General features: G+C 41.3%; 1 non-coding gene across 1 annotated transcript; it reads right to left on the reverse strand.

The window, feature by feature from the left end:
• Positions 1 to 206: 206 nt before the first annotated feature.
• LOC119948528 lies at positions 207 to 344 on the reverse strand. Its single transcript, XR_005456918.1, has one exon. It is a non-coding gene; the product is annotated as a small nucleolar RNA SNORA7 (small nucleolar RNA).
• Between the last annotated feature and the right edge of the window lie 24,286 nt (positions 345 to 24,630).

The following is a 24,630-nucleotide window of genomic DNA, read 5'->3' on the forward strand; positions in this document are numbered from 1 at the left end:
GATTCCATGGACACATCTCTCCCAGAATTCTATACTCTCCATCTGCAATCGTTTTGGTAGGGTATAGGTAGAGTTTTCTTCATAAAAATACAGAAGTGGTTTACCATTTACCAATAGTTTACCACTGCCTTCCTCCACACAATAAACTTGAGTCTCCACCCTCGACTCTCTCCCATGCCACTGCTGCCCAGTACAGATGAGTTTTGACTTGTAGCAGATTGCCTTCCACTCGCTAGCCACTGCCCAAGCTAGGAATGGAATGGGTGTGCCTCTACTTGATTCTCCCTCCCATAGCAAAGACTTGTAGAGCACTGGAAACTCTCCAGGAGCAACCCTGAGAGGGGGACTAAGCTTTTGGGAGACAGAGTTGGTGAACCACAATGAGCTTTCAGTCTAGAGGGAGAGACAAACATTAATAGAAATAAATAATGTAATTTAAGAGATGCACCCACAGAGAGATATACAGATACTCACACACAGACAAAGAATCAATCATATTTATTGAGCACTTACTCTGTGTAAAGCACTGGACTAAGCACTTGAGAGTGTACAATATAACAGCAATGGTAGACACATTCCCTGCCCACAAGGAGCTTACAATCTAGAGGGAGAGAGGGACACACATAAACACACACACATGCACAGGGAGAAATGTGCACACAAACATAGTACTTACATATATATCCATTATTTATATTAATGTCTGTCTACCCCTCTAAACGGTAAGCTCATTGTGGGCAGGGAATGTCTTAGTAAAGAGTTCTGGACACAGTAAGTACTCAATAAATATGATTGCTTGATTTATTGATATTCATGCACACAGAGAAACATGCAAACTGAGACATACATACACAGAAACACACACAGAGGTATACATATGCACATTTAGACATGCACAGAGAGAAAGCTGCAAAGAGAGATGCAGAGAGAGACATGTACATGGAGAGAAAAGTGCATAGGCACAGAGAGACATATCCACAGAGACACACAGTTTCACAGAGAGAGATGCACACCCACAGAGACACACACAGACACTAACACAGAAAGAGACATGCACATACACAGAGGCACACAGAGATGCACATAGAGAAACATGCACAGAGACATACTCACATACCTAGACAGAAACACATACACAGAGAGACATACTTGACACCTGTCCACATGTTTTTGTTTTGTTGTCTGTCTCCCCCCTCTAGACTGTGAACCCCTTGTTGGATAGGGACCGTCTCTATATGTCGCCAACTTGTACCTCCCAAGTGCTTAGTGCAGTGCTCTGCACACAGTAAGCACTCAATAAATACGATTGAATGAATGAATACAAAGACACACATGGAGACATTAACAGAGAGAGACATGCATATACAGGGGCACAGAGACATGCAGAAACACAGACATACAAAGAGACACACACAGAGACACATATGAATAGAGAATCAGAGAGGCTCCCACACAAACACAGAGGGAAACACTCTGAGAAACACAGAGTGAGGGGGAGGACAGACACACACACACACACACACACACACACACACACACACACACACACACACACACACACACACACACACCCCCCCAGAGAGAGATGCTTGCACAGAACAGCCTGAGAAGTAAAGAGCCTAAAAATGGCTCCTAGCTCGCTCATTGTGTTTTTTGTTGTCTTATTCTTACATTGCTTTATGTTTTTAATCTTTCCTCATATGTCAGTTGGCAATGTCCAACCCCCACTTTTTGATTCTGAGCTCCCGAAGGCCAGGAACTGTGTCTTACTGGTCCTTTATTGTACTCAATCATTCACTTAATCATACTCATTGAGCACTTAGTTTGCAAAGCACCGTACTAAGTGCTTGGGAGAGCACAATATAACAATAAACAGACACTGTACTCTTCCTCAATGCTCAGTACAGTGCTTTGCCCACAGAAAGCAACCTATCAATCAGTGGTATTCAATGAGCACATACTGTGTGCAGAGCACTGTCCTAAATGCTTGGGAAAGCACAATACAATAGAGTTAGTAGATGCGACTTCCGCCTGCAAGGAGCTTACAGTTTACAGTTGGAGACTGACATTAAAATAAATCACAGAAAGGAGAACATAGTAGTGTAGAAAGATATGTACGTAAGTGCTGTAAGGCTGGAATGAGTATCAAAGTGCTTTAGGGGTACACAGCCAAGTGCATAATCAATGCAGAGGAGAGGGAGGCTAGGGTGAATGAAGGGTTTAGTCTGGGAAGACCTCTTCCCCTCCCCACAGCACTTGTATATGTTTGTACATATTTATTACTTTATTTATTTTACTTGTACATATTTACTACTCTATTTATGATATTAATGATGTGCATATAGCTATAATTCTATTTGTTCTGATGGTTTTGACACTTATCTATTTGTTTTGTTGTCTGTCTCCCCCTTTTAGACTGTGAGCCCATTGTTGGGTAGGTACCGTCTCTATATGTTGTCGACTTGTACTTCCCAAGCACTTAGTACAGTGCTCTACACACAGTAAGTGCTCAATAAATATGATTGAATGAATGAAAGTACCACTATTATTATCATTGCACATTTACAGCAGAGAACAATGTTGCATCAATACAAGGTGAAAACCAAATCCAGTCACAAAAACCACAAATCGGTCTCTAGTTCTGTGCCACTGTCCAAACAACAAACCAGGTTCACAAACATTTTAAAGATACTCATTGTCCACAGGCTATAGCTGGCTCTTTCTTTTTTTTCCAATCACATGCTTAATCCTCCACCTGCCTTCTCTTAGGTCCTTTAAAGTGGACATTCTTATGGCACCGACCCCATGGCAAAAACGTGCCTTTTATTCCCCTCTGGTGTTTTTTTTTTTATATTTTTATCTGCTCCTCCTCTCCTGAAACCAATTTCTGAACTAGCATTGGTTCAGCTCCAGCAAGTTGTCATATGACTTCCCTTTTGCCTGTATTCAATTTTTAGACTAGAAAGCTGTGAATATGCAAAAATAGCTTTCTTGCTGCCATTCAGTCATATATATTTATCCTTCATGCTGAACATATGCCTTTGACAGTGAAATTCATTTATGAGTGTGTGTGTATGTGATTGAGGGCAAGGGAGTAGGAGAAGAAAGTTTTAAAGAGTAGCAGGGAGGGTAGTTTGGGGTGGCCAGCTGCCATACATTGCAAATGGCAAATATTGATATGGCACAAGGCCAGCTTTAGGTGGAAAAAAAATGTGAGATGAAAGAAATTCATTGCACATAGGTCTTTGCAGCTACACCCACACACTTGGATAGGCTAAAGGTAAGTCAATAGTAAGAAAAGCTTACCCTTTATTAATGCCAACTGAGAGTCTTTACTTATTTTAGCATGTGTGCTCTGCATTTTATTCACTTATTTCTATAGAAATCTGATAACCCCATAAAAAGCATTCCATTAATTTGTTTTCAAATTGAAAGCAAAGGAATGCCATCTGTTTATCAGCATCTGGGAAATCAAATACACAAAGTATGTAAACCAACATCCCCAAGATGAATAAGGTTTCTCAATAGCTGTAACCTGTTCTTTAAAATTCTAAGAAAGATGTTGGGTTGTTTGGGGTTTTTTTGTTTTTGTTTTTCTGGTGTTTTTTTTTTTTGATCTTGGATTTATGATGCAATTTTTATTTTCTTTGAAATTAAGAATTACATGATTCAAAGAACTCTTACTAAAAGTTCACAGAACCAATAGTTGTTCATGTTTAAACCTAGGATTCAGAGCTTTCAATATCCATGTCTGCTCAATATCGTAACTATAGGGGCTGAAGAGTGAGAAGGCTGGCTGGATTCTAGAACTTTTCAGTCTTCTCCAATCTAAAACTGATGAAGAATGAGGCCACCATCATGTCAAGTAAATCACTTGTATGTCATAACAGAAATTGAATCCTGTTTGGATTCAAATGAGAAGTCTACAGTTGAAATATCCCTTAACTAATTTCAAAAACTCTATGTGGGACTAGTCTTATAGCAACATGAAAAACATTCACAAACTCTGTGTTTTAACATTATTAACAATATTTGACTTGTTAGCAGGCATTAAGGAGATTTGAACTCTTTTTGTTGAAATTTAACACAGTAGAGCTGAAAAAATGAGTTTGAGATTCAGGGCACTTATTTTGCCAAGTGTGCAATTTCCTGTGTTTTGGCTCATTGTCTCATGTTCCTTCTGATTGAGGGCTGCTGTTCAGGGATCTTGGCAGCTTGGTGCTGCTCCTGTGATCCTATTTCCAGCTTTTCTGGACTCTGGAGTCTTTCCTAGTCCCCAAATGCCTTAAGTATGGAATCTATGAGGGGAACGTATCATGTGGTTTGATTTTTTTTTTTTTTTCCTCTGTACAAGATGCAGTGACATCGTCAAAGAATGCTAACATGGAAAGGGAGATTAGCTCCCAGATAATCCCAGGAGACTATATGTGCTCTCTCAGGCCTTGTGAATGAATACAGAAGGGAAGTAGAACTTTCCAAAGACATGCAGTCTTAAAAATCAGGGTAAAGAAAAAGTAGTAGCCTTTTTTTAAAGATGTATTTTGTTATCTTTGTGAGAGAATGAATGCAGTTGACCCCATTAAAACTGACAATGAATCTGTTTGAAATAGTGAAACTTGTCAAATTCGGCTGGGGATGGCTGATAGTGGACCTTAACAGTAAATGGTTATGGTTGCAGTTCTTGAAGCAGCTACAACAGCACAGGATAAATAAATAGTACACCCAGGGAGATATCCCTAAAATGAATTCTTTTATACTCTGCCAGTGTGGGTGTCTTCAGTACAATTAGCTGTTATCTGGCTTTACAGAGCTGATTTTGTCTTGTTCTGTACAAGTCAGATTTCCAGAAGGCAGGGCATTCCTTACACTTCTGAAAGCTTAGGGTAAGTATATTATTTGCAGTTTCAAAGTTAAGGTTTTTAATCTAATATGTACAATTTAGAAGAGATTAGATTGAATAGATGAAAATCCCAAATGAGGCAATTGTATCTAGATAAATCTTCCAAGGAATTTTTTTGTGGGGAGGAAATGGAGGGGTTAGGTTTGAAGCCTGTGTTTTATGCTGTATTTTAAAATAGTCACTTTGTTTTCTTTTGTAATCAGCATCAAAGAAGTACCATTAGAAGGGAATTGAACTACTGTGAATACTACACTGAAAATACTATACGACAGTATAAGGGATGGGCGGAAGAATGCCCGTTGAGTTGGATGCCAACACAGCACAGCAGCAATATTTACCAGATATACTCAATACAGCTAAGATCATGGAGTAATGGGTTAGTATAATAATAATGGTGGCTTTTGTTATGCACATACTACATGCCAAGCAATGTGCTAAGCACTGGAGTAGATACAAGATAATCAGGTTGGACAAAGTCCCTGTCCCTCATTAGGTTCACAGTCTAAGAAAGAGGGAGAACAGGTATTGAATCCCCATTTCACAGATGAGGAAACTGAGGCCCAGAGAAGTTAAGTGAGTTACCCAAGGTCACACAGCAGACAAGTGGTGGAGCAAGGATTTAGAACCAATGCCTTCTGATTTAACAATAATAATAGTAATAGTAATAATAGCATTTATTTACCTGTGCTTCTTCCACTAGGCCATGCTGCTTTCCTAAAAGTATAAGTAATTAAATTTATTTTGCTGAGCAGCCGTTTTACAGCCAGCCTCCAGGACACCTTTGAAAGTGAGGAGGTGGTTGATCAAAACAATATCTCTTTGTAAGGCTCAAGTGATATTTCAGCAGGAAACTATACCACAGTAAGAAAACTCTAAGAAACACACAGGGTGAAAAATAATTCACTGTGATTTTTTTTTCCCCTAGCACAAGTCTTCAGACTTACTCATGTGTTCAGATTTATATGAAGATGGCATTGCTATCACAACATAAAACACACAAAAAATCCATTAGTGAGTCCTCCGTGGTTCACTTAAGAATTGAAAAATCAACAACATGTTTACTAGAATTAACTTTCCTTTCATGTGACCAAATGGTTCACATCCTCTTAGACAGCTGCAGTAGTAACTTTGCCTTCCCCCAAGGACAGGCTAAGGACAGGTCAGACAACAGAGCAGAAGACTCAATCCCTTTTGGTGTCTGCTCTGCATGCACGCATACATACAGACACACAGTCACACACACACACACACACACACACACACACACACACACACGAATGCACACAGGCGATTGTGCAGAAGCTGACATTTAGTCAACCTAGTGGAAAGACATTGATTACTGAAGACAAATTGCTGAGCCATAAAATGACAAAAGCAATTTCATAGTCAAAAAGCTTTTTTCTCCATCAAATTATTAAGAAATAATGTCAATAAAAAAACAGCTGAAGGTTTGAACAGTGTGGTTAAGCAAAACATACAAAGCTAGTAAAAGCCCACACTTCAAGTAATGGAATTATTAAACTTGCTGAACAGATCTCAGCACATGACTTATACTTAAGTCCTCAGTGGCCAATCAACCAAAACATTTCAGGGGTGGCCCGATTTGAAACTTGTATAGCTGGATGTCCAGTTTCCCTGGCCACAACCTTGTCTTCTCTCTCATGACCTAGCTATTTCCCTTTACCCTGTACTTAAGGGTCATATTTTCTATGCTGCAAAATATACTTTCAGCCCAGGTAAGAATGGGGTTACAGGTTCTGGAACCCTCACAGGCCTGGGAGTCAGAAGGATCTGGATTCTAATCCCAGCTCTGCTACTTCTCTGCTGTGTGACCTTGAGCAAGTCACTTCACTTCTCTCTGCCTTAGTTACCTCATCTATAAAATGAGGATTGAGACTGTGAGCCCAATGTGTAACAGGTATTGTGTCCAAACTGATTATTTTGTATCTTCCCCAGGGCTTAGTGTAGTGCCTGGAACATAGTAAGCATTTAACAAATACCATAGAAAATTAAAAATGAAAAAAATCATTGAAAGGAATAAATTATTTCTAAGGCCTGCATAGAAGCCTCATGGAGACTGATAATCAGATTAGTGGAACACCTTCCAGCGGACTTTGTCATCAGGTGAAACAAAAGAGGCTGAAGAATGGAGCTAAGCACTTGTTTGTTTGTATTCCCCAGTAAATCCAATATTTGCTTTTTCAGTGTTTTGCATCTAAATATGACATCTCCCCAAAGGTCATTGCTGTTTATATGTCTTGTTCTTTGCTGTGCACGCATGCATATATGAACAAAAAAGGAACTCACTATGAAGTAGTTGTCTAGTTAGTGAACAAGCTTGCTCAGAATCCAGGAACAAAATGGCAAGTATAATGATTGTTCATCTGTATGGGATTTGTTTCTTGGGGAAGCTCCTGAATTACAGGAAATAAAAAGACCAGCAAAGTGCACCTTCCAGCTGAGACAAGCTCATTAACATTCCCAGTGGCTCTACCAGGAAGGCCACCTGCTAGAGTCTTTGACTCTGAACCACAAGGTGCCACAATGGTCTCAGCTGTATCATATTAAGGCAGAAAATAGTGTAAACCAGGCTATCAAATGGGAGAGCCACTTCCTTTTCCCAGGCTGCCCTGATTTTTGGCCACAGCTTGGAAAATAGGCCATTTAAAGGAATAAACATGGTTTTGGGTATAAAGGAAGATTGTTTAGAGATTTGTAATCTTTCTTGTATTTTGAAAGTATCTTTAAGAATCAAAGTCAATCATTAATCCATCATAAGAATGAGCAAACCAAATGAACCAGTTCTGGTGTATTTACATTTAAAAGAAACTCTTTTCAGGTAGATGTATATCCCAAATGGTATATCACAGTGAGTTACTGAAAATATCTCCATCCTACTATCAAATCCATAGCCATAGTATTTCCATTTATTAGTATTTGTGGAAAGTATCAACCTATAAAATAGTAGGACTGTTCTTAATCTCCTCAGCAGATTTACTTACTATTGGCCACAATAATGTAATGACAGATTTATATGGTAATTTCAACCCTCTATGTTCGCTTCATTGAAGAAAAAAAAAATCACCAGCGAATGATTATGATTAAAAAATTCTATCTTGTGGACATATTTTCTTAAAATGTTCATCAGACAGAAAAGTTTATTCTGAAACTCAAAAGCAACACCATAAAAATAGTTTCTGTTAAGCTAAAGCTCACAAACATTGCAACCCAAAGCAAAGGGTTATGAAATTGTTCATAAACAAATAAGGGGCTAATGTTGATGGCCCAGGTAATGTGGAGGACAGAGTCTGAGATCAATCATATTTGTTAAGCACTTACCCCAGAGCACTGTACTAAGTGCTTGGGAGAGTAGAAGCAGCATGGCCTAATGCATACAGCACAGGCTTAGGAGTCAGAAGAATCTGACTCTGCCACATTGCTGTGTGATCTTGGGCAAGTCACTTCATTTCTCTGTGCCTCAGTTACCTCATCTGTAAAATGGGGATTAAGATTGTGAGCCCCATATAGGACAGGGACTGTGTCAACCTGACCTGCTCATATTCACCCCAGAGCTTAGAACAGTGCCTGGCACATAGTAAGTACTTAACAAATACCACAATTATTATTATTATTATTACAGTATAACAGAGTAGGTAGATATGTTCCCTGCCCACAATGAGCTTATGGTCTAGAGAGGGATACAGATATTAAACAAATGTATAAATAAATTATGGATATGTACATAAATGCTGTGGGGCTGGGGGGATAGTGAATAAAGGGAGCAAATCCAAGTGCAAGGGCAACACAGAAGGGAATGAATAGAAGAAGAGGAAATGAGGGCTTAATCGGGGAAGGCCTCTTGGAGGAATGTGTTTTAATAAGGCTTTGAAGGTGGAGAGAGTGATTGTTGGATATTCATTCAGTCATATTTATTGAGCACTTACTATATGCAGAGCACTGTACTAAGTGCTTGGAAAATACAATTCATCAATAGAGACAACCCCTGCCCAATGAAAAGGAGGTGTATGTCAATTTAATCTGGTCTTCATTACAGGTGTCAAAGAATAGAAATATTAAGAATTTAAAAATGATTCCACTTCTGCAAAGCAGTACTGTAGGCTTTCATGGGTATGCAGTTTAATGGCCTGTTTATATGAAAAATACATAAAGTTCTGCATTGGGCTTGCCCATGTATCAACAACAGGAATACTTAAGATGGTAATAGCTCTGTGGCCAGAGGACTGTTCACTCAATCAATTGCATTTATTGAAGGCTTACAGGAATAAGGAGTTTAACACATGCTCAGGTGTGGAGCTATCTGGGTGACTACCTGGGTGTATAGAACTTTAAAATACAAGTAACTGCTACCAGCTTTGCTGCTACACTAGGTACCACCTAGCAGGGTATAACACCCTTAGATAAGGGCATTATACCAAGAATGCGAAGAGGTGCCATCGCACAATCCATCTGCCATATTTATTGAGAGCTTGCTATGTGCAGAGCTCTGTATTAAGCACTTGGGAAAGCACAGTACAATAGAATTAGTGGATACTTTCCCTGTCCACAACGAGATTGCAGTTGAGAGGGGTTGAAAGACATGAATACAAATATGCACAAGAGGAAAAGGTCTGGGGACTGCTGCAGAGAACCTGAGTCAATATCCAGGAGACCAAACTCAAAGCAGCCACAAATTCCCCCAAACTGGGAATATTTGCCCAAGGGAAAACCCAGGCTCATGGGGCATGCAAGTAAAGTCAGAGAGAAAACATGAATTTGAGTGGATAAGAGGAGCAAATGTAGGGGTGGGAAAGCATATGGAAAACAGGGACTAAAGGGTCAGTGGGTTTGTGGGGAAGGCTACTTCTAGGAGGAATGCGATCAAGTGTTGAGAATCAGCTTGGCTTAGTTGAAAGAGTATGGGACTGGGAGTCAGAAGATCTGAGTTCTAATCCCAGCTCTGCCACTTGTCTGCTGTGTGACCTTGGGCAAGTCACTTAACTTCTCTGTGCCTCAATTCCCTCATCTCTAAAATGGGGATTAAGACTGTGAGCCTCATGTGGGACATGGACTGTGTCCAACCTGATTAGTTGTATCTAGCCCAGCGCTTAGTACAATGCTTGGCAGATAGTAAGTGCTTAACACTACCCTTTAAAGAACTGTTACATCACCAGTGGGAGGAATTATGGGTGGGATTAAGGGAGGAGCTGAGATACTGCATCATAGTGGGAGGGATAACGAAAGGAACATATAAGGAGGAAAGGCTGCTGCAACAGCTACTTATCCCCCTGGAACCTGTGCCAGAGGCGTGCCCTGGAATGTGGGGTCAGTGATGATGCTATATAAAGGCTTGCCATTGTGAACCCATACAGTACTCTGCACAGAGTAAATGTGTATCAAATACCATTATTATTAAGATTGTCAGCTTCTTGTGGACAAGGAATGTGTTTACCAACTCTATTATAGTGTACATACCCAAGCTCTTAGTGTAGAGTGCTCTGCACCCAGCAAATGTTCGATAAATACGATTGATGGATTGCTTATTACTATCCTTCCTTGGCACAGTGAGCAAGTCTCTGGTTACCCTAATGGAACAAAAGTAACAGAAACCATCTTGAGGCTGTTAATAAAAAACAAAAGTTTAAAAGTACATTCTGGCATAAGACAAACATACATATTTGTATAGATGTCCTTCATATTCCAAGAAGAAACCACGGACTCTGAAGTTCACCCAAGAGTTTGTATGCAGTTGAAAAGGCCAATGCAGGATCCACAGTTTCAGCCACATTGAGCACACGACTCTTATTGTTGTGTTAAACGTTTGCAGTGCTTGGGACTGCACTCTCTTTTGCTTCCTTGCCTCCCATTTCTCAATAAGCTTTTGCTCAAAAAAGTCCCCCTTTGTTGATAGCAATACTCCAAGCTGGTCTATTCTCTGCAATTGATTCTCAATTTTCAGCCAGGAGACAGAATTGTCTGAGGCTTTTTTTTTTATCATGTCCTAATCATATTTCCTCGGCCCTCCTTGCCTTCCGTTTCCCAGTTTCAGCTCTCCATAAATCCTGCCACAGAGAGAATCGTTCTCTTCACGCCATGTTAAGGTGACCATAGCCACAGTACTAGAAGACTGATCAGGTTCCAGAACTTCATTGTTTGTAGCCTTGTCTTGCCATTTGATTTTGATTTTGAGTATGGCTTGTAAATAACGCTGTTGAAACTGTTCAAGGTGGTGCCTGCGTGGAGTGCCTCAGGCCTTGAGGAGGATAGACAACACTGTAGCTCTGTAGGCCTTTAGTTTGGTCTGGAGTCTGATTCCTCACTCCATCCCCTGTTTGACAGTATCTCAAAAGATGTGCTGGCCTGATTCTCCTTTCTATTTCTTTGCCTATCACTGTGTCATTTGTCATATTACCAAGGTCCAAGAATTCTATGACAGCTTTTATTTATCTCTAGGTTGCCAGTATGAAGTGTTTTGGCTGTATAATCTTCCCTGTTGCAGAATGATAGGTCAGTTCAGTTTTCTTTAGATTTATCGTCAGCCCATAAGGCCTGGCTGATTCAGTGGAGCAGTTTGCAATCATTTGGACACAATCAGCTGCATACAGTAAATCCTTAATGACTGTTTCTAGTATTTGGGCTGAAGCTTAAGGTCTGCTGGGTTGGAAGTGCTTCCCAGAGGTGCAGAGACATTTCAGTCCAGTAACCAGGTCTCTTATTGAATCTTCCAGCAGGCTGTGTGGAATAAATGGAAGGGAACTGGGCCCCTCATACATCTCTGCTTTACCACATTGGCAATGGTGAATACACTGGACAGGTTACCTAGTGTTGGGTAGGTACAAGAGACACGGTGAATGGTAAATATTTAAGCAATATTTTCATATATTTATAGGATAAATGGGGACAGGGCCTGTAGGTTTTAATACCAAGAATCACTACCCAAGATTCAAACCTCACCCAAACTGACTGATTTAGAAATAAGGGACTGGATCACTGGAGAATCCAAGAGGAGATTTGTTTCATAAAACAGCATTATTTGAGTGTAAACTGCAACTTTCCCCTGGCAACTGGTATTATTTTCCCATTATTTAGGAGGAGCTTTATTCAGAAAATCTCGATGATCTTTTGGTTCAGGAGGAAAAATTTCTTTACTTTCCATAAAAATTACTCCTCAATTGGAAACTCAATAATTTAGTTGTTTAGTGAATAATATTTAAATTATTTATTGGAAATTTGATGGGGTTTTTTGGTATAAGAAATGTGATTTGGAGAGAAAATTTTTACTACTCTCCAGGATAAATTAGATAGTTCTCAATGTACCAATTAACCAAATTCATTCAGGGATTTGGTTTAATTAATGTTCACATATGCATGAAGACTGTGTGATGTATGGTAGTCTGAAAACTTGGTTGTGTTCTGAATTGTAGTCTTGGGTTTCAGAGATTATAAAGCATAACAGAAAGCTTAATTCAAACTAGGTTTTAGTTAAATCTTAGCAATACTTACATTGAAGGTAAAATGAATAGAAAACTGTAAACTGGAAGTCTTATTCCAGAGTTTTTGGTTATTAATTTGGGAGGTTTCTTTACTATATCTTATGGGACAGGCACTATATAGTGTTTTGTTGACTATGTGATGTTCATAATTCTCTTTCCCTTGACTAACACTTTAAAACTTAAAGAATAACAGAGAAAATAACTGCTGAATGACATGTAGACTGTGAGCTCATTGTAGGCAAGGAATGTCACTGCTTGTTGTTATATTGTATTTCCCAAGCACTTAATATAGTGTTCTGCACACAGTAAGCGCTCAATAAATGCAATTGAATGAATGAGTGAACATAGTATTTTAGCTGGAAAATAGTATTTTGATGATGATATTTGAATTGTGGTAAGTGAATGAAATATGGGAGGTAGGAAGCTTGGAATTGTGAAATCTCCAAAGAAGAATTGAGGAATTTCTTTAATATTGGAATGCATTTTGTTACATTGAAACTTTATAACAATCTTTTCTTCAGCTAAAATTGGGCAATTCCATCATTTGCAGGCAATCCTGTGATAACCACCACAGGAATGTTTAGTCACACACTCAAAGTAATGATACTGACAATTGAATATAAAATCTCTCTCCCTCCCACTACACCACAACTCTCATTCTTTGTTCCTCTCAACCTTACCCATGCACTATACCTCATTCCCATCTCTCTCACCACCGACCTCTTTTCTTTGTCTGAACTCTTTCCCTCCTCCTACAGACCAATATGCTCCCCATCTTCAAAACCCTCCAGAAATTGCATCTCCTCCAATTATTTTCTAACCTCTCCAGGATATATCTCCCCAAATACCACTTCAGCTCTCTGTGCCATCCGAAAACTTGTGTACTCATAATTTCCCATAGCGCTCAGGTACATATTTTGTGTGCTCTATTATTTTAGCCTTAATTCATACACCAATCCCTGTTTACTTTTTTCTCCTTTCTGTAAAATACTTTAATATCTATCTCCCTCAGTGGATTATAAACTCCTTGAGGTAAGGGATTGTGTCTACTCTCTCAAGTGCTAGTCACTTAACTTTTCTGTGCCTCATCTTTAAAATGAGGATTAAGACTGTGAGCCCCATGTAAGACATGGGTAGTGTCCAAACTGATTATCTTGTATCTGCCCCAATGCTTAGTATAATTCCTGGCACATAATAAGCATGTAATAAATACCATTTTTTTTAAGTGCCGAGTACAGTTCTCAGCACAGAGAAGTACTCAGTGAATACTACTGATTGATTGAATTGTTCTTCATTATGATTTCATAAAAATTATACTCTTTAGATGAGTGACTCAGAAGATCTTGGACCTAATGGGACCAAAGTAGGAATTTGACATGGGATGGTAGAGGTTTGACTAATTGTGCGCTGATGAGAGGATACTCCAGTCCCTCTGACTACCATGCTTGTTGATAAGATAATGGATGGTATAGCCAGATGTACTTTGATGTTAGTATAGCACCACAGACATAAGATATGCAAGTGTTGTTTTGAAGGTACATTATGAGTAACCAGCACTCTGGCTCCAAGGCTGAGGCAGGTTGAAAAGCATTTTGGTGAATTTGGTTGAATTTGGCTGACTTCAGGACTGAGCTTGTCCTTTGCCTGGTTCACCTCCCATCACCGTGTGAGCTGCTACAATCAAGCTCTCATCCTAGAGCCCAAGTAGTCAATGTGTTCCAGGAAGGGAGCAAAGGTGAGGATCCCAATGCTAGATACTGACCCTATGTATCAAGATTTACAAGTCACATAGTGATGATAGAGATTTTGTCAGCTCACTGTGGGCAGGGAATAATAAATAATAATAACTATGCTATTTGTTAAGCACTTGCTATATACCAAGCACTGTTCTAAGTGCTGGGGTAGATGCAAGTTAATCAGGTTGGACACAATCCCTGTCCTGCATGAGGCTCACGCTCTTAATCCCCATTTTACAGATGAGGTAACTGAGGTACAGAGGAGTGAAGTGATTTGCCCAAGGTCACGCAGCAGACAAGTGGCAGATCCGGGATTAGAACCCAGATCCTTCTGACCTTCCAGGCCCATGCTCTATCCTCTAAGCCACACTACTTCCCCACAAGCTATTGTAAGGAATACATCTATCAACTCTATTATGTTGTTATATTGTATTCTCCCAAGTGCTTAGTACAGTGCTCTGCCCATGGTAAATGCTCAATAAATATGGTTGGTTGATTGATGATTCTCAGCCTGTACTATAAAGAGGTAGAAAAAGCTTTATGTATCAAATAAATGAGAATTCTTTTGGGGAAAGAATAGCAATTTTAGTTATGCGAGGTTTCCTATTTATATCTATCAGTCCGCTTATACTAATAACTAAAATTCAATGTATGTTTTAGCCCCAGGCTAAGGCCAGATTGGTCTACCCACCAATCTGATAAGGCCACATGGCTAGATGGATTAGTAATAATAATAATACTATTTGTTAAGTGCTTACTATGTGCTAAACTCTGTACTAAGCATTGGGGTAGACACAAGATAATCAGGACCCACATGGGGCTCACAGGCTAAGTAGGAGAGAGAACAGGTATTGAATCCCCATTGAGCAGGTGAAGAAACTGAGGCATAGAGAAGTTAAGTGACTTGCCCAAGGTCACACAACAGACAAGTGGCAGATCCTGGGATTAGAACCCAGGTCCTCTGACTTTCAGGCCCATACTCTTTTCACTATGCACACTGCTTCTAGTTGGTGTGTCAATGCTATAAAATACATAAGAAAACTGGATCAAGCACTGGGGTGGCTGTTGCCCAGTGGACTCATAATCTCCACACTCTTCCAAGAACCCCATCCCCTCATGCCCCACTCTGGAATACTCCATCTACACCCACTCCTTTCCATCTATACCTATTCCCTTCCATCTATATCCACTCCCCTCCATCTACACCCACTCCTTTGAAGAACTCATTCACTCTTATGGCTTCAACTACCACCTCTATGTGGCTGATACCCAAATCTACATCTCCAGCCCTGATCTCTCTCCCTCTCTGCAGTCTTGCATTTCCTCTTACCTTCAAGACATCTCTACTTGGATGTCCTCCCGCCACCTCAAGTTTAGCATGTCCAAAACTGAACTCCTTATCTTCCCACTCATACCCTGTCCTCCCCGACTCCCATCACTCTAGACAGCAACACCGTCCTTCCTGTCTCAAAAGCCTGTAACCTAAGCAGCATGGTCTAATGGCAAGAACAGGGGTTTGGGAATCAGAGGACATGGGTTCTAATCTTAGTCTGCCATTTGTCTGTTGTGTGACCTTGGGCAAGTCACTTAACTTCTCTGTGCCTCAGTAACTCTATCTGTAAAATAGGGATTAAGACTGTGAGCTCCACATAAGACAACCTGATCATCTTGTGTTTACCCCAGTGCTTAGAATGGTGCTTGGCACATAGTAAGTGCTTAACAAATACCATAATAATAATTATCCTTGACTTATCTCTCTCATTCAGCCTGCATATCCAATCCATCACTAAATCTTAAGTCCCACCTTCACAACATCTCTAAAATCTGCCCTTTCCTCACTCATCCTATCCTGCCTGAATTACTCTATCAGCCTCCTTGCTGACCTCCCAGCCGCCTCTCTCTCCTCACTCCAGTCCATACTTCACTCTGTGGCCCAGATAATTTTTCTACAAAAATGTCCAGGACATGTCTCCCCAATCCTCAAAAAACTCCAGTGGCTGCCCATCCACCTCTGCATCAAACAAAAACTCCTCACCACTGGCTTTACAGCACTCAATCACCTTGCCCCCTCCTACCTCAACTCGCTACTCTCCTACTACAACCCAGCCCACACATTTCATTCCTCTAATGCTAACATTCTCACTGAGCCTCATTCTCATCTATCACACCACCTACCCTCACCCGTTCCCTGCCTCTGGCCTGGAATGCCCTCCCTCCTCAAATCTGACAGGCAATTACTCTCTTCTCTTTCAAAGCCTTATTGAAACTAATATTAAGCTCAACTAGCACTGGGGCAGATTAAATAAGTGAAGAGTAGACTTCTCAATCAGGCTGTGTCAGACCCATTTCCCCAAACCCCTCAAAATAGTTTTTTTTTAATAACTACCTGGATAGATCACAAAATGAATTCACTACTTGAAAGTTTTTTGCATTTTGAAACTCCATGATTTAACTTCGGCAATTTCTTTACCCTCTCTAAACCTGAAAACTGAGATACCACAGGAGATCCTGATTTCCATAAGGAATGTGATTACTAGTAGAAGATACATAAATATTCATTTTAAGGTGAACAGCATAGAAGAAAGGTGTTACGTAGAGGTCAGCTTTTAATGAAAGCGCAAATTTTCATGTCCAGTTTTCTGTCATACCTGACAGGAAGACCTTTACAACAAGTTAATAATGCACAAGGAAAACAAATGCTGTTTTCTCTTTACTTACCTATAATATTTCTGACAGAATAAGTGGAACAGAATGTATAAGAGCATCATACTAAAACATCATACAATTTCTTCTACATATGCTGGGTTAAATCCATGTAGACACTAATGGGTGTCTTTTAGCTCACTGATGCCACATTAACAGTAAGTATGGCTTTTGGGTTTCCAAGATGCTGAGTGATGCTTTCCTATGTATTAAAAGGCAGAACCATTGTTCTTCTGAAACAAGGTTTTCAAACTATCATTTTGAAATGATCTGTTTTTTTCTAGATGACAGAGAAAAGGAAGAAAGGAAAAAATACCACCTATTTCTAAAAAAAGAAGTATAGATTTAGATTTAGCCATAATATGCTGGGCAATGTACATTAGACAAAATACTGTCCTTATTTTGAAGGAATTTATAGTTCAATTTAAGAAATATGTAGACACCTTGAAAACGTGAACTTTGAATAATCTTTAGATATGCCTCAAAATAAAGGATCATCTATTAAAAAGGAATAATAATGAAAATAGAATAAACATTTTAAAAAGCCCTTGAAAGCTTTTTTAGGAAAGTGCCAGGATCTTGTGGGTATTAATTGATGTAGTAGTCTTGTTTCAAAGGTCAAATGCTATCAAATATTAATCGGAAAACAGTGCAGCTCTTTGATTTTAGGGCCCTAGCATCTTCCAGGAAGTATTATTATTATGATGATGATTACTTATTGTATTTGTTCACCACCTACAGTGTGTTGAGCACTGAACTTGTCACTGGCAGATTCCCTGCCCCTTGGATGGCCCACCATCTAAAAGGGGAGACGGAGAAAACTGGAGAGACACCGAAAGAACAAAAAAAGTAGACAATAAAGGAAAACAATAAATGCATACACAATAACAACAACAAAAAGGTTGAGTCATAGTATATTACCCTAAAAGTAGTTTTGAGGTTTTGCACCATCCTGGCAGGGCTATCTCTGGTCCAGTAACTACAACTTCCCCCAACATTTTAACAGTTATTTCAGGAATGCTGCAGCCACCTTTCCTTCCCCCAGCCAGATGGGAAGGAGGAGTGAGATGGCCTCTCTTTATGGACCTATGGGCTTTTTGCTGCAACTGTGCCTTCTGCCTATCCCAACACGGTCTCTTCTGCTGCTCTCTCCAGTGGAGGCCTCTTTTTCTCCCACTCCCCCAGACTCACCAGAAAAGGAGGAGGTGTTAGTTTCCTTCACGCCCCCCAATGTCGCTTTCGCACTATCCCTCCTCCCCCTTCCCTTTCCTTCCCTTCCTTTGAAGCCCACATTATTCGCCTCTACCACCCACTCCAGATTCTTGTAGCCATCATCTACCGCCCCCCCCGGCCCCACCTCCAACTGCTTTAACGATTTTGACCCCTTTCTCATGTTCCTTCTCTCCTTTTCCATGCCCACTCTGATCCTCGGAGACTTCAACATCCACATGGATATCCCTGATGACTCCTCTGCCGCCTGCCTTCTATCTCTCCTTGATGCTGCCAAACTCTTGCTCCACCCCACCTCACCCATTCACCAACTTGGTCATACCCTCGACCTCATCATCTCCTACCGCTGCACTGTGTCCACCCTCACCAACTCTGAAATCCCTCTCTCTGATCATAATCTTCTCACCTGCCTCCTCACTCACACTCCTTTCCCCTGTAAATCCATATTACTCCCTCACAGAGATCTCCACTCTCTTGACCCCATCCATCTTTCTGAGCACCTCAGACCCCACCTTGTCTCCCTCTCCTCTCTACCCAGTCTTGATAATCAGATTACTGCTCTCAACTCTACCCTTTCTACTCAGCTAGACTCACTCGCTCCCATTTCCCTTCGCCGCTCTCATACCACTAACCCACAGCCCTGGATCACTGCCACTGTCCGCCTCCTTCGCTCTTATGCTCGAGCTGCCGAACGCTGCTGGCGAAAGTCTAAACACCATGCCAACCTTGTTCACTTCAAGTTTATCCTTTCCTGCCTTAACTCAGCCCTCTCCTCTGCCAGACAGAACTATTTCTCCTCCCGTATTGACACCCATGCCTATCATCCCCGTCAGCTCTTCCGTACATTCAACTCCCTTCTCAGACCCCCGGTTCCTCCCGCTCCTCCTTCCCTCACCCCCAACGATCTGGCCTCCTACTTCTTTAATAAAATTAAATCCATCAGGTCCGACCTCCGCTAAGTCACTCCCCCCCCCTTCTCCAACCCCCCGGCTCTCAACACTGTCTGCTACTCTCCCATCCTTCCCAGCAGTATCCTCAGAGGAGCTCTCCTCCCTCCTCTCAAGTGCTACTCTGGCCACCTCTGCTTCTGACCCCATTCCCTCTCATCTTATGAAATCTCTCGCTCCGTCCCTTCTCCCCTCCTTAACTTCAATCTTCAACCACTCACTCTCCACTGGTTCCTTCCCCTCTGCTTTCAAACATGCCCATGTCTCTCCCATCCTAAAAAAACCCTCTCTTGACCCAACCTCACATTCTAGTTATCACCCCATCTACCTCCTACCATTCCTTTCCAAACTCCTTGAATGAGTTGTCTACATGTGCTGCCTCAAATCCCTCCACACCAACTCTCTCCTCGACCCCCTCCAGTCTGGCTTCTGTCCCCTACATTCCACAGAAACTGCCCTCTCAAAGGTCACCAATGACCTCCTGCTTGCCAAATCCAATGGCTCATGCTCTATCTTAATCCTCCTCGACCTCTCAGCTGCCTTTGACACTGTGGACCACCCCCTTCTCCTCAACACGCTATCCAACCTTGGCTTCACTGACTCCATCCTCTCCTGGTTCTCCTCTTATCTCTCCGGTCGTTCATTCTCAGTCTCTTTTGCAGGCTCCTCCTCCTCCCCCTCCCATCCCCTTACTGTGGGGGTTCCCCAAGGTTCAGTTCTTGGTCCCCTTCTGTTCTCGATCTACACTCACTCCCTTGGTGACCCCATTCGCTCCCACGGCTTCAACTATCATCTCTATGCTGATGACACCCAAATCTACATCTCTGCCCCTGCTCTCTCCCCCTCCCTCCAGGCTCACATCTCCTCCTGCCTTCAGGACATCTCCATCTGGATGTCTGCCCGCCACCTAAAACTCAACATGTCCAAGACTGAACTCCTTGTCTTCCCTCCCAAACCACGCCCTCTCTCTGACTTTCCCTCACTGTTGACGGCACTACCATCCTTCCCGTCTCACAAGCCCATAACCTTGATGTCATCCTCGTCTCTGCTCTCTCATTCACCCCTCACATCCAAGCCGTCACCAAAACCTGCCGGTCTCAGCTCCGCAACATTGCCAAGATCTGCCCTTTCCTCTCCATCCAAACCGCTACCCTGCTCGTTCAAGCTCTCATCCTATCCCGTCTGGACTACTGCATCAGCCTTCTCTCTGATCTCCCATCCTCGTGTCTCTCCCCACTTCAATCCATACCTCATGCTGCTGCCCAGATTGTCTTTGTTCAGAAACGCTCTGGGCATGTTACTCCCCTCCTCAAAACTCTCCAGTGGCTACCAATCAATCTGCGCATCAGGCAGAAACTCCTCACCCTCGGCTTCAAGGCTCTCCATCACCTCGCCCCCTCCTACCTCACCTCCCTTCTCTCCTTCTACAGCCCAGCCCGCACCCTCTGCCACTAATCTTCTCACCGTGCATCGTTCTTGCCTGTCCCGCCGTCGACCCCTGGCCCATGTCATCCCCCGGGCCTGGAATGCCCTCCCTCTGCCTATCCGCCAAGCTAGCTCTTTTTCTCCCTTCAAGGCCCTACTGAGAGCTCAACTCCTCCAGGAGGCCTTCCCAGACTGAGCCCCCTCCTTCCTCTCCCCCTCGTCCCCCCTCCATCCCCCCATCTTACCTCCTTCCCTTCCCCACAGCACCTGTATATATGTATATATGTTTGTACATATTTATTACTCTATTTTACTTGTACATATCTATTCTATTTATTTTATTTTGTTAATATGTTTGGTTTTGTTCTCTGTCTCCCCCTTCTAGACTGTGAGCCCACTGTTGGGTAGGGACTGTCTCTATATGTTGCCAACTTGTACTTCCCAAGCACTTAGTACAGTGCTCTGCACACAGTAAGCGCTCAATAAATACGATTGATTGATTTATTGATTGATTAGTTGTGGGCAGGGAATGTGTCTGTTGTTATATCGTCCTCTCCCAAGTGCTTAGTGCAGTGTTCTGCACACAGTAAATGCTCAAAGGCTATTATTGATTGATTGATTTTAGAAAGATACCAGAGAAGAGGCTAAGGGATGGGAAATAGCACATCACCACCGGAAACAGAGACGATTGCTTTGGCTCCCAACTTGCCTCTGGAGGAGAGGACCATCCTTCTACTCTGACCCTCCTCTGGAGCTGCACTGGGGAAGTCCTTCCAATTCACCTGATCTTTGGGCAAGGGAAGCCCTCCCTCTCCTGGTGGCTCCTTGTCCCAGGTCAAGTCTGACAGTGGTATGAGTGCAGCTGTTGTACTTGAGCATCCCTCTTACTGTCCCGGCATACAGCAGAGAATGGCACAAAGGAAAGCAGAGAGAGAACTGTACATTTTGAGAAGCAACGTGATCTAGTGGGAACACCTTAGGCCAGGGAGTCAGAGTTCTAATCCCAGCTTTGCCACTTGCCTACTCTATCGTGGACAAGTCACCTAATTTATCTGTGCCTCAATTTCCTCATCTGTCAAATGAGGATTCAATACTTGTTCTCCCTCTGCCTTAAACTCTGAGCCCTGTGTGGGGCAGGGAATGTGTCCAATCTGAATGCAAGGCATTGTAGCTACCCCAGTGCTTAGTACATTGCTTGGCATAAAGTAAGCACTTAAGAAATACCACAGTTGTTGTTATTGCTGTTTTGTTGTTATTATTATTATCACATTCTTTTCAGCCTGGAGTCAATATACAATGATGCAGCTTTTGGAGTCAGGGTCCCCTGGGAAGAGAAGGAAAGCCTCACATTCTGCTCCTCAGTATTGTAATGAGCCAAGGAAGGCAGGAGAAACTATACACGGCTCCCAGTATTTACCCAATTGATCACATGTAGCCTACTGTCCAGGGATGGGGAAAGGCTAACCTAGCATTAGAATTACTGTAATGAGACAAGAATAAAAGCTGATACATTTTGTTCCCACAGGCCAGCTACTTAATTTCACCAGAACAGCATCAGCAGCTTCATTATACTTTTTTCAGTTTAAAGTAGCTGCTGTTTTAGAAACATTTTCTAGTTACAATGGAAACCATGAGTTACTGGAGTCAATACAATGTTTTATTAAAAGGAAAATAGCTAAATGCAAGTGCCTAAATCAGAGTAGCCATTTGGTAGTAAAGCTTTGGTCTGCATAGACTACAGAACAGACAATGCCAGCAATCCATTAAGCAAAAAAAATTGATTGGGTGAGGATCTGAAAATGGTTTCCACTAAACTAGAGAGGGGAATACAGAAAATCTTTCTGTGAAAAGCTGTGGTCTTATCTGAAAGCATGGAATAATAATAATGATGCTAAGAAAAACAAGTAAAAATTTATTTTTTTCTCCTGGGTGTTGCACTGCTACATACTGTCATTTTCAGATAGGCTTCAAACTATACACAATAAAGGCATATCAATTTTTACATGTATTACAGCAGTAAGAAGAAAGCAGGAAGGCATAAAATAATTTTCCAAATGTACATTTGTACACTCAGTAGCTAATTCCTTTAGTTTGCTTATTCAGTTTATATTAAGTGGGTTCTGCTTGTGCCTACAGCATTTTCAAAGCATCCTTCTAGCAACTGGAAACACTAAATATGATCCACTGCCATATAGAAAATTACAGGGCTATAAACTAAAATGAATCCATCTGAAATGGTGTATTTTTACTATTTTCCTCACAGTGATTAAGGCCTTTTTCACTTCTGAGAATACATAAAGCCATTATTTAGAGGGAAAGCTAACCGTTGCTTTGTAGACAACTTTGAAGACAATAGGAAAATGAATTTTAAAGGTGTTTTTTCTAATGCAGTGCAGCTGGATTAGAGATGCCGCTGAAAAAGATGCCCTTCTACACAGATGAAAAGCTTTAGAGTGTGTATCTTTTAACAGTTATCTAACTTTAGAAAAATGTTTTGCCTCCACATATATTTAATAAAATGGAAAAAGAAGTGAGAACAGTATCTCTCAAGGTGAAACTTCACAGACATTTTCAGGAAACTATGGCCATATAAGGTGGTATAATTGCTATAGAAAATCACCTAAATTTAAATATTCACAAATATCTAGACAACTACTCCTATATGCACTCAATAAATACCTTTGAGTGACTGACCTGTATATGTGTGTGTGTGTGTGTGTGTGTGTGTATATATATATATATTTAATAATAATGATGGTATTTGTTAAATGTTTACTTTGTGCAAAGCACTGTTCTAAGCACTGGGGGATACAAGGTGATCTGGTTGTCCCACATGGGGCTCACAGTCTTAATCTCCATTTTACAGATGAGGTAACAGGGACACAAAGAAGTTAAGTGACTTACCCAAAGTCACACAGCTGATAAGTGGCGGAACCAAGATTAGAACCCACAAACTCTGACTTCCAAGTCCATGCTTTTTCCACTAAGCCATGCTGCTTCAATAATAATAATAATGGTGGTATTTGTTAAGTGCTTACTATAAGTGCTGGGGTAGATACAAGGTAATCAGGTTGTCCCCTGCGGGGCTCACAGACTTAATCCCCATTTTACAGATGTGGTAACTGAGGCACTGAGAAGTTAAGTGACTTGCCTAAAATTACACAGCTGACAAGTGGCAGAGCCTGTATTAGAACTCACAATCTCTGACTTCCAATGGATCCTGTGCTCTTTCCACTAAGCCACGCTATATCATATGGAATCCATGACCATTAGCTGGAGTGAACTAATGCAGATCCACTTTATTCTCTTCTTCTGCTTTCAAATCTCAGTGGGGAATACACACGAAAATGCTTGAAATGCCAACTTGCAAATGTGTTGTTGGTTCAGTGAGCTTGAATTTCTAGTATTTTTAGTGATGGGTGTTGGCCCCACACTGAGGGAAACTTGAATACCTCTTGTAACATTTAATCATGGAGTCTGGCTGTCTTTGTCTAGCTTTTAACTACTGAAAAATTGAGGTTGTCTCAGACTCTCCCCACATTGTTCCAGAATCCCAACTCTTAGAACCATGGTGTAGAGGCAAGACAGTGCATGAGCTTACGATGACAAAGAACAATATAGGGGAGAGAATTGTATACGCAGCAGTTACAATCAAGTTCATAAAGAAACAACATTTGAAACCCAAACTAGGTCAAGCTTCATCATCCTGTGAGCTAGCAACTATGTAAATTACATTTGAAAGGAGTTTTATTTTAACTGCTTAAGGCAGGGGCATTGCTTAAAATGGCTGTTGAATTGTCCCTTGGATCCCAATTTTAAACATCTGGAAGTCACACCTTTTAATATTTCCAAAATTAGCAAGTTTTCATAGGCTAATGGTTCAGGCATATCCTACGGTAGGTTGATCCATGTTGGGCATAGGCTACATTCATGGTGCTAATTTGTTTCAGTGCCCACATTAAAAAGAAATCCAGGACTGTGAATGCAAAGTGGCATTTTCCCCATTAGCACTTATCATTGTATTTGATTTATGCAGAGAGCCTTAAACAGTCATTCAAGCCAACAAAAATCCCGTTTGGACCCTGAATGATCTAGATAGATTAACTGCCTACAGAGAATTAGTTGGATAATGAACACCTCATACCACCTAATATCATCTTTCTCCCTTCATCTACGGAGAAGCAGCCTTTACAGTTACG

The sequence above is a fragment of the Tachyglossus aculeatus genome, chromosome X4 (assembly GCF_015852505.1).
Source record: "Tachyglossus aculeatus isolate mTacAcu1 chromosome X4, mTacAcu1.pri, whole genome shotgun sequence".
NCBI lineage: Eukaryota > Metazoa > Chordata > Mammalia > Monotremata > Tachyglossidae > Tachyglossus > Tachyglossus aculeatus.